The following is a 12,244-nucleotide window of genomic DNA, read 5'->3' on the forward strand; positions in this document are numbered from 1 at the left end:
GTCTGCCGCATGGGGATGTTTCTGGAATGTTTCCCAGCCTTGTCGTCTTGGGAAGTCTGTGTGTTGTCAGTAACAATTGCTTTAGATTTTGTGTGTGTATTTAAGTCTCATCAGAAATAAAAGTAATATTTGGATTACGCCAAACATTCATTTATGACTGCACAAAAACTCACCTCTAACTGTAGAAAAATCAAGTTGGGAAGCTCATGAATACAGAAAGATAAAACTCATTTTTGGCAGACAGCTGGTGGCCAACCAGTGAATTACCAGGTCCAATTTATGGTGGCCCAAATGAACATGAAAGGGTACTGTACACCAGTGGAGAAGCAGGATTCTTTGAACTCTTAATTGCTGCATTGATTTAAGAGTTAAAACCAGCAATGGGTCATTCCCTTAATATGGGATGCTTTAATGACACTAATTCTGTCCCTTAAGGAGGTGACAGGTTGCCAAAAAATTTCTGATATGTCTCTTAACATTACACTTTGGGATCTGACTCATAAGGATGTTTTTCCAGATGCCTCAGTTTTAATGTGTCACATGGCAACAGCTGAAAACAGTGGCAGACTGTGAACTGTTATTGTAGGTCTTTCAGGTGTATTAATCATTAAATAGCTTGTTAAATACAGGTGGATAAATTCTGTGCTTGATATCCTTTCATGCTGGTTAGCTGCCCAAAGCTTTCCCATGTCTTCCTTGGAATTCAACATAAATAATTTTATTGTCTATAGCTTCAGTTAAATTCATAGTCAGGATAACATTCAGACATGTATTCAAGCAGATATGTCTTAATTTGACAGGAGTATAAATGGGCTACTAATAATCACAAGAAAAGGTTTTTGTTTTCTGGAAGTTTCCTACCTTTGCTTTGCTGAGTTTAATGCCATTGAATGGAGGTCTACTGAATCACAGTATCATACAGAATGATAGCTAGCTCCTTTGCCTGGTAAATTTTTCTTACAAGGATAAGTAAATACATCTGAAGACATCAGAGCCTAGGCTGAAAGATGTGTGAATAATGAATGTGTAGCATGTATCTAATGTATTTTGAATTGAGTGTTTAAAGAAAAAAAATCTACCACCACCTTACCACAATATTTTTTTTTCCCCGAAGAGCAGTTACCTCACAGCAATATTTAGCTGGTACAAATGCTCTCTTTCAGAATGTCATCACAATTTAAGGGGTTATTACAGAAGATGTGGCCTTTATTAATATAATGTTCAGTTAATTTTATCCTGGGCCAGGATTTAGCACTTAAGCTGAGCCTTTCAGTATCTCTTTTCTGTAATTCTTTTCTGTAATCTTTTTTCAGTATCTCTTTTCTGTAATTCAACTGTAAGAATCATGCAATTTTGAAGGTCTCCTTGTTTGACTCATTTTCTTCCACCAGTAGTTGCCACAGAGGACCCATGTGCAGAACTCCTGCTGTGTGGTCCTTGAATTTGTACTTCTGCATGCTATTATTCTACTTCTTTACTTTGAGGCATCTCTGACTGTATTATAAGTCTCTGAACTTACTGGTGTAGTACACAGGTAAGGAGTAAAAAGGCTGTTGTGCAGTTTTGATCAGGACAGATTATTTTGGTTTAAACAGCATTTACCCACTAAAGCAATTTAGCATCAGGGGTTTTTTTTCCTATGCCAGTTGTCCCCTGAACATCAAAGGCTGTATGAAAGAGATCTGTTATTGCAACATGTGTTGCTCTTCAGGAAGAAACTGGAATGATGTAAGAAGACATCAGTCAAACAGCTTGTGCTCATGGAGCTGTGACGTTCTGACTGCAGGCTGAAGCTTTAGAGATGGGGTGCACACAGTAGCACAAATCGTCAGCTTTACTTGTGATAGGAAGACACTGAGTTGCTTACATCTGGAAAGTACTTTGCCCATGTATTTCAGCACACTGAGCTGTTACAGCGGACTTGTAGAAATTTTGTGTTCCAAAAATGGGTTTCTGAAATGCAAATTCGTGACACAGACTAAATGCTTTGGGTCTGAACTGTTAGTGTTTGTGCAGATGTTGAGGAGCTGCAAAGGCTGTGAGAGACAGATGGGTGTGTGTGCTCACACTCGCACTTGATGAGCAATAGCTGCATAATGTGTCATTTTAACTGAAATTCTGTAACTGTACCTTAGAGGGTGATGACTAACCTTGTAACTTCTAAATTTGGAATGGAGAGTCATATGTAGTGAACTGAGTTTCAGAAAGGTTTGTGGCAGTAATGCTGAAGAATTAACAAATGTAGGCAGAGCAGAGAAACATGCTGTTGGCAGCATATCAACTGCTTCATTCCTTCCTGCATTCTGTGCTCCTCAAAATGCTAGAAAGAGAATGAGCTTGAGCTGGGAGGGACTCTGTGGTGAGAATAGCTGTTGGTTTCAGAATTTGAAAGTGACTTTTGAACAATTAAGTTCACTGAGCATTGTTGATAACCTGTGATGGATTAATGTGTGGAAAGGGGTGGTGGTTGTTTATTGTTGCTAGTATCTTGTCATTCTCTAAGCCTTTAAAGGCCAACTATCATGTGCTTTTAGTCTACATAGTTTACTCAATATTTTAGGTCTTTCACAGTGTGAAGAAAAATCATCTTTCTTATACTGTTTTCCTGTAATGAGCACTGACCGCAAACAGTCTGTACTGAGCTTAATAAAATAAAATAAAAATTCAAGTTGTACCAGGGGAGGTTCAGATAAGAAAAATTTTGTCCTGGAAAGAGTTGTCAAGCACTGGAACAGGCTGCCCAGGACAGTGGAGTCACCATCCCTGGAGGTGTCTAAAAAACATCGGTGAGTTCCTTAGCGACATGGGTTAGTGCCAGGCTTATGGTTGGACTTGATGATCTTGAGGGTCTCTTCCAACCTAGATGTTTCTATGCTTCTATTATTACCAGGGCACTCAGTGCATAAATTCAGAAACAAGTTGATATTTCTGCTGGTTTTTTTCCTCATCATATTAATTAAAAATAACTTGGTGCAAAGTGTGAAAAGATCTAGTTAAGATATATTGATTTCTGTTCTCACAGGTGATGCTGATTTTTTTATTTTACAGTGCCTCTAAGGGTTTTGGTTTTCACAGTGAATAAATACATCAGTCAATATTTAAAAGGTAGTTCAGCAGTGGGCAGTGAAAATTACATGAGATTTTTTTCCATCCATGGAGGTTTCAAAAGTCAGTTGTGCTGGGTGCTCAAATAACCGTGCAGAGTTACATTGGTTAGTGTATGAAATGGGCTGATTCTCTCTTCTGCAGTTCAGTAGACATCATAAGTGATTGTTGTCCAATTTTGGAAAGTACTTCAGGATGAATAATGGTTGAAGTTTTGTTCCTTTTTTGTGTTAAATGAATTCTTCTCTTTGCTTTTTTTTTTAGCTTCAGTCTAAAATTTTAAACGTCAACATATGTTTGAAGCAAGTAATTTAATGCAATGAACTTTTCAGATACTGTTCAAAGAGTACTTTTGGTATTCATTATCTGCATAGCAATTTGTAGTAATGCACTTAATTTGGCAGATGAACAGTGAGCTAGTAACAAAATTATGATAAAGAAACACACAGGCAAAAAGGCAAAGAAACAAAAACAACGAAGCCACAAGAACCCCCATAACTTCTAAAACTTCTTACAAGTATTTGCATTCTGGGTAAAGGCAATCTTGTAGATGTAAGAGTTCTCAATGGTAATAATTTTGAAGATGCTCAATAAAAATATACATCCAAGAGCTTCAAAAAAAAGGTCAAGTAGTCAATTAGAACCATAATGTTTGTATTAAGCAGATCCAGAACACTTAAGGGATTTTAGCAATAATTTGATGGAATGGGTTAGAAGGCCTACTACAAATTGTCAGTTCCTGAGATCAGCTGATTGGAGGCAGCTCAGTGGGTCCCAATTAAGTGAAATCTTCAAGGTACAGAGAAGCCTTTTTTTGGGCCTTTTTGCTCTCAATCGGGCACTTTGGTTCTTGAGAGACCTGGCAGCTCCCAGCAGCCCTTGCGAGAGCAGCTGATGTGGAGTGGGTGTTACTGCGGTGAGGGCGATCACACCCATGCCCCTTGTCTGGAAAAAGCTTCTGGGAGGACAGCGATGTGTTGCTGCCCACCAGGTGCTGGAAGGGGCATTCGGCTTGTGACACGGGTGAGCAGCACCCATGCTGTGCTGCAGCAGTGGGTGTGGTAACTCGTGCACTAGGGTGTGGAGGTTGTCACCCTTTGCTAGTTAGACTCTCTCACCTATTGCCACTGTCTCATACTGTTGCTGACCATGGTCTCGACCAGAAAGAGAGCTTGTCTGAAGAAGACTGTAGCAACTCAGACTGTCTGCCCCAAACCGTGGCTATACAGGTTTCTGGCTGCAGGGAGTGGCAGAGCCTGCTGCTGCTGGATAACAATGGCCAGCATCCCACCTGTGTGAGGTGTGAGCAGGTGCAACATCTGCTCAGCATGGTTGCAAAGCTTAAGGAGGAGATTGAGACACTGAGGACCATCAGGGGTTGTGAAAAGGAAATCGACTGGTGGAGTAACTCCCTGGTGTGCCACTCAGAGAGGCTCCAGGGGGATACCCCCCAAAAGGTGATGAACCCCTTGCCCTGTTGGGCAGAGGGAGAAGATCTGAGACATCCCCTGCCCTGTTGCTGTCAGGCTGAGGTAGGGGACAGAAAAGATGATGAGGCTTGGAAGCTAGTTCCAGTCTGGGGCTATGGGCAATCCCCCTCCCTACCTGCCTTGTTTCGCCAGGTGCCCCTCCATAATAGGTTTGAGGCCCTGGATCTTTAAGAGGATGTGGGTGCTGATTGTGGGTCTGGATGGGAAGCACCTGTGAGTGCTGAGGGAGCTGGCTGAGGTCATTGCTGGGCTGCTCTCCATCATCTTTGCTGAGTCTTGGGAAATGGGAGAGGTGCCTGAGGACTGGAGGAAAACAAATGTCACTGCAGCATTCAAAAAGGGCAAGAAGGAGGATCCAGGTAACTATAGACCAGTCAGCTTCACCTCCATCCCTGGGAAACTGATGGAACGACTTCACCTTGGTGCTATCTCAAGGCATATCAGGGATAAGAGGGTCATTAGGGGCAGTCAACATGGCTTCACCAAGGAGAAGTCGTGCTTGACCAACCTTATTGACTTTGAGGACATAACAAGATGGATGGGTGATGGCAGAGTGGTGGACGTGATCCACACTGACTTGAGTAAGGCATCTGGCACAGTCTCCCACAGCATCCTCACAGCTAAACTGAGGGAATGGGGTCTGGATGACTGGGTAGTGAGGTGGACTGTGAACTGGCTGAAGGGAAGAAGCCAGAGAGTCGTGGTCAATGGGGCGCAGTCTCGTTGGAGGCCTGTATCTAGTGCAGTGCCTCAGGGGTCAGTACTGGGACCTGTATTATTCAATATATTCATCAGTGATTCAGATGAGGGAACAGAGTGACTGTCAGCAAGTTTGCTGATAGCACCAAGCTAGGAGGAGTGGCTGACATGCCAGAAGGCTGTGCTGCCATCCAGAGACCTGGACAGGCTGGAGAGTTGGGCAGGGAAAAATTTAATGAAATGTAACAAGGGCAAGTGTAGAGTCTTGAATCTGGGCAGGAACAACCCCAGGTTCCACTATAAGTTGGGGAATGACCTATTAGAGAGCAGTGTAGGGGAAAGGGACCTGTGGGTCCTGGTGGACAGCAGGATGACCATGAGCCAGCACTGGGCCCTTGTGGCCAGGAAGCCAATGGTACCTGCGGTGGATTAGAAGGGGGGTGGGTCAGTAGGTCAGAGAAGTTTTTCCTCCCCTCTACTCTGCCCTGGTGAGACCATGTCTGTAATCTTGTGTTCAGTTCTGGGCCCCTCAGTTTCAGCAGGACAGGGAACTGCTGGAGAGAGTCCAGCGCAGGGCAACAAAGATGGAGTGGAGCATCTCCCGTGTGAGGAAAGGCTGAGGGAGCTGGGGCTCTGGAGCTGGAGAACAGGAGACTGAGGGGTGACCTCATTAATGTTTACAGATATCTAAAGGGTGAGTGTCAGGAGGATGGAGCCAGGCTCTTCTCGGTGACAACCAATGATAGGACAAGGGGTAATGGGTTCAAACTGGAACACAGGAGGTTCCACTTAAATTTGAGAAGAAACTTCTTCTCAGTAAGGGTGACAGACACTGGAAGAGGCTGCCCAGGGGGGTTGTGGAGTCTCCTTCTGTGCAGACATTCCAACCCGCCTGGACACCTTCCTGTGTAACCTCATCTGGGTGTTCCTGCTCCATGGGGGGATTGCACTGGGTGAGCTTTCGAGGTCCCTTTCAATCCCTAACATTGTGTGATTCTGTGAATATTGCATATTTGCAAAATACTTCCAGTTCTTGATATTTATTGTAGACTTTAAGCTAAACAGAAAATAGTGCTTGAAACACACTATGTAAAGCTCAGACTGTTACATGACTTTGTGTGTTATAAATCTTTATGAAGTAGTAAATGGAGGCCTGAAGGCTGACTTGCCACGGTCATAGCCTGTAAGTAACACAGAAACCAAGTCCTGATTTTCTGGTTCCTTCTTTAAGCACAACATACTTCTGTTCTGTAGTTAAGAGTTTTTTAATTCCATATGTTGACATAATATGGATCTAGTTGTCTGAGCTTTATGCTGACCATATTTTTAAACTTTTGAGAACTTTTTAATGTCAGGAGTGGGGAACCATTGTGGTGTGAATAGATTAAGATGTGGAACTCTAATGACAGCACATGCTAAATGTTATTTTACTTATCTTCTGCATCTTTGAAGGAAAAATTTTAGGAAGCTACTTATGCTTCTAAACAAGAAAGTTCTGTTTTGACATATTGAGCAATGTGAACCATTCACAGTTGAGATAATGAAATGTTTTATGTTGTGGCAATGGCATTGCTTGTTCTATGTGCAGTTGTTAATATTCAATCAAAATACAGAAGCTATTAGTAATAGTTTTGAATGCTTTATTTTCTCTAAAGCTGTCAAGACTTTCAGGTTGGCTTTGTCTTCCAAGACAGTGTGAGGTAATAAGTATTTTTCAATGTGAAAAGACTTCATTTAGAGTAATAGGTATACATAGCCTCATCCTCCTGATTTGAGTTCCAAAGTGAAAAAATATTCAAATATTCAACTTTAAATATCTGTGTTTTAGGCTATGAAGATGATAGTCTCCATCCCAAGGATTGCTTTGTCTCAAAGTAATGGAGTTCTTAGCTCTTCTCTAAGAGAATTATTTACTTCTGAGTCTACTGCTCTGAAAACTTTTGCATTTAATACATGTCAATGGCTGAGCTAGGAGCCTGTCTTTGAATATGTTTTTCTGGGTACCTTCTCTGCTTACCTCTTCTACCTTTCTGGGGTGATAAAATGGATATGACTTCATTCTGAATGCACAACTGTTATTCAATGGGGCCTTTCGGTTTATGTGCAAGTAGCCTCTGAATGTAAGAAATGGTTTTTGCTTGTATGGGGTTTATTTGTGTGGCAAGTTTGTGTTACAACCAGTGCATCTTCAACGTATTCATCTACTATATACTTTTGCTGAAATAGTACTATTTTACATCATGTTCCACCACTGAAACTGTGCTGTGTTGTGTATGTTTAAAGGTTGTCAGTATTCTGTGTGCTGAAGTACAAAGAGAGAAAGCACGTTTATACCAGAAACTGGTAATGCCTTACATCGGGGTGTCAAACTCCTTTTCACTGGGGCCACATCAGCCTCACAGTTTCCTTCAAAGGGCTGAATGTAGTTTTAGGACTGTATAGATGTAGATACATTTATACAGACCTAAAGTGCCATTTAGCCATTTGAAGGCAACTGTGAGGCTGATGTGGCCCCCAGTGAAAAGGAGTCTGACACCCCTGGGTTACATATTCTGGACTATGTTCATAGTCTAGTGTAGCTATGATTGTGCCCCTTTAACTGTGTGGGGTTTTTGTTTTGTGTGTGGTGTGTTGTGTTGTTTTTGACAACTGCTGGTGCAGACAGCCATGAATTAGTATGCTTTGAATAAAAATAATTTAAAAAAACCTTAAATTTCTTTTGCAAAATCTCTAAATAGCTTTATGTTGTGTTCTGGTTGAAAGAAAACAGTTTAAAGCCAAGGAAATACTGTTTCATGAAGCAGTGAAGGTCACAGGTGATATTACGCATTTTGATTCTCTGCTCTCTCCTGTCACCATTGCTGAAACTTGCTATGCCTTGTGTCTGAAGTAGCACCTTTAAGCCTGAAAGGATGCTGTACTGTGGCCTCTTTAAGCCTGAAAGGATGCTGTACTGTGGCCTCCTTAGCCTTTCATGTGTTCCACAAGTATTTAAATTATTTAGATTTTTCCAACTAATTAAGTACTTCCTCTTAGAAGCCTCTGTGACCTGCAAATGGAATCAAATAAATTGAATATTGCCTGCTCTGTGCAAGCCATATTCTTATTGACTACAGACCTTTTTAAAACTAAATGCTCATTTATTAGGTAGCTTTTGTGCACTAAAAGCATATAGCAGTAGGTGGTGTTCCACATTTTTGTTCTTTTTCTCTAGTATTTGCTGAGTATGAAGCAGAAAAAGCTGTAGCAAGTTGTATCTGGATGTGAACCTTGTAAGACAAAGGTAACCCAATAGTTAATGGTCTGTAGCTGATGGAATATATCGCACAGTAGGTAACAGAGGGAATATGTGGAAGGCTTTCTGTGTTCTTTCTGTTGTATGCTACAAATCTAATACAAAAGAACATAATTTAATTTACCAAGCTTTTAGTGGAACTACTTATTTGTTTTCTTCATAAGATATAATTTAAAATTCTTTAAAATGTTTTGAGCAGAGAAGGTTCATGGTCTTTTCTCGATGTTGGTCAATTAGCATTCCACTACTTCCCAGTTTGACTTCAACTACCTGAGCAAAAGTATATTAGGAACTTGAAGAAGGAGCAGGTAAATTCCATACCATCCATTATTAGAATCGAACTGACAGAATAAACTAATTCCAGATTTCAAGGCCAATTGCAGTTCTGTCTCTGAATCTAAGCAAGAGAGAAAGCAATTGGTTATTAAGTTTCATTCGTGGTCTTCTACATAATCACTATGAGTGGGAGCCCCACTCCAAGTGGAAGAAATCCTGTTTAAATTCTTTGCTTCTCAAAATTGCTGCTCGTTTTGTGGACTGTGTGGTGAATGATGGGGTGCCAGGTGGCACAGTGATGTAAGCTTTCTTGCATGCAGTCATCTTCCTTATTACCACATCTCAACATGAGAATAATGGACTTGTGAGTGAAGATTTGCAGATTGCTAATATTCATGTGTTTATTTTGTTTGAAGGGAATCTAAGGTGAGCTTCAGTTGCTAGACCTTCTAGTCCATCTGATGTCTCATATCAAGTAGTAGCCTTCAGTAGTGTCTTAGATCTGATGGTTGTTTTCATTTTATAGTTTGACTATATTAAGATCAGCTCAAGCTTATTTCACTAAGCATAATATTTAATAAACAAAGGCACAGGTAAAAACATTATTCAGCCTAACACATTCTTAACAAAGAAAACAAGTAATTGTTTTCTTAGTTAACAGGGGAAGAGCTTTATAAAAGCTGCCAGTTTTCAGTGTGCAATTGATGCTTATTTTTCCTCTTGAAACAGGAGTAGAAAATACCAGTATCTTTACGAATCTTGTGGCATTAAACCTCTGAGCACCCAGATAAACTTAGTGAAAAACGTAGTTTGACTTAGATTTGAATCTTTTCTCCTCTGTGGTGTTATCTTCCTAAAGTTTATTTTGACCAGAGTTTTGGTGATATCTGCATACACATTTTACCATCTCTCAGATTCAGATAGTATTCAACATCTTCAAATGACCTGGGCAGCCAGGAGAGGGCATCGCCACACAACACAGGCTGCGGACAGCAGCACCGAGTCCTGCTCTTGCCTTGCACACAGGTGTTTGTGCTTCTGGAGCATCACTGAGTGCTTAGGATGCCATGGGCTCTGAAATAGCGTGGCAATATTGACATCTGTCATATTTAACCTATGTTCCATTTCTAGCTTCTAATAAAAATCAAGTTCAAATTCCTTAGCATTGACAGGACTCTCAACTGTTAGTTTTATGTCCTTTTTAGGTAATGTACTGAGATACTTTATTTAACTTGGTATATGTCATTGCTTCCCAAATGATTGCATCAGTGACTTTAAAATTAGGCGGAGTTTGAACTTAGCATGTTTAAAATGCAGACATCAGCTTGATCATGTGATGAAGCATAAAGTGCTGTGGTGGATGTGCTTGAGAGGCTCCTCTTAGAGCTGTTCAGGGAGTGCTGTGACTGAAATGATAAGATTCAAGGCCTGATTCCTTTGAAGTAATCAAAATTACTCATTTCCTCTCCACCCTCCCAGTTACTGTTGGCGATGGTGGAGGCTTTGTTCTGTTCTGTAGGCAGACCTGCAGTATGAGGTTCTGCAATGGTCTTATGTTGCTTGAACCAGAGTTACCATATGTCTGAATTTCTTAAACAGATCTTAGTTTTCATCCATAAACTTTCAGACTTCAGAGCTTCAGCCAGCTGACCAGGCCATGCCACAGTTCCTGTTGGACCCCTAGGCAACTGTCTGTTGTGCATGCAAAAAGCTGGTTTGAGAGCCATCAGACTTACTGCACATGTGCAGGCCACATGGACAACACAAGGGCAGTGAGTCCCATGTTTCTCAGACATGTCACACTTGCTATGCTGTGTGTGTGCATGCACAACTGCCCAGGAAATCCCTGACAAGAAATGTGGTGATATTATGCATACCACACCACGTAGTGTATCTTGAAATGAACTCTAAATCACTCATTGTGCTTTTGTGTTCTGTGAAGAGATCGGAAGTTCAAAACTGTCTAGAGAAGTAATTTTCTTTCACTTAACCTCTCTCAGGCAGCTGCCATGATCTGTTGTTTGTCCACCCTGTTCCCCTGGTGCTCCCAGAGCTCTGCTCTCTGCTGTAAGAGGTGTGATGGGCACTACTGCAAGGTGGAGCTACTGGTGGAGGTGGTGAGGATATACATGGCAGGTTCAAGAGAGAAGGCACCTACAGAACTGCTTAGGTGGCAGCACTGCTTAAATATAAATGGACTCTGAACATCTGTTCAGTAAATGTCCTTTCATACTCTGAGGAAGAAACGAAACTACTTTTTTCATACTTGAAAACAAAAATTAATTTCTATTAAATAGCTTCCAAATTGATGCAAAGATGTTCTAAAATACAAGAAGCTACTCATTTTCTAAGAATTGTATTTCTTACTGTGGAAGCAGCAGGCAAGATTTAAATCCCTGCTGAGTAGACAGCACACCTTTGATAATGATCTTGTTTGTAGGGAGTTTTATTATACATATATGGAAATGTTGGAGGTTTCTAATACTTCAGGAAATGGTATGGATAAAACCTGTCTGGCTTTAGATGGCTTCATAAAAATAACTTGTTTAAATTAGTATAAATACAAACAAGAAACACTGTATAGATGCAGATTATTCCATAATCTGTTGTTTTGTGTAACACATGCTGTGCTGACCGCTGCCAAATCCATACTCAGATGAATAGTGACTCGTTTGCCAGCTACCAGCAATTGCCAGGAGCCAGAAGCTGTAGTAGGTGTATTACAAAAAAAAAAACCAAACCAGCAGAGTCAACAGTCAGTTTCACTGTGGCATGGCTTGAGAATATGTGATCATCTCCTCTTAAGAGCTATTTTAACTGGAATGTAGGAAAACAAGCCTCTTTAGTTTTTACCATAATGGTGTTTCAAGGATGGAGTTGACTTTTGGCTTACCTATTCTTTTTTTCCTGCACTTTGTCTGGTTCACTTGTCCTTTTCAGGGAAATTTTGTTGTGAAAGATCAGCAGTGAAGCATGGAATATGCTGGCTGCCATGGATTAGTGTTGGAGGGGTTTTAGAGAAGTTTTTACAGCATCTCTTAGAATTTGAAGTTCATCACAGCTAAGCATTAGTAACTGAAAAAAACCCCAAACATCAGGCTGTGACATTTGCATTACTTAGAATAATATTTGGTATCCAACAGCTTCTGTAGGTTAGGGGTGTGTGCCTCTCCATGTCTTTGTAGCTGGGAAGATGTTTGCTAGTAAACTAGAAAGGAAAAAAAATCTTTCTTTGGAATGATGTTGCTGGGCTGCCAAGGAAAGTTTGGTTCCAACAAAAGTATTTTCTCTGCTTGAATGAGCTAAGGCTGCATATCTTCAGTCTGTGTGAAGGAGACTTCAGAATTTTCAGTGTACTTTGTCTTCCCAAGCAGTGCAG

Source organism: Streptopelia decaocto, assembly GCF_964273445.1.
Source record: "Streptopelia decaocto genome assembly, chromosome: 12".
Taxonomy (NCBI): domain Eukaryota; kingdom Metazoa; phylum Chordata; class Aves; order Columbiformes; family Columbidae; genus Streptopelia; species Streptopelia decaocto.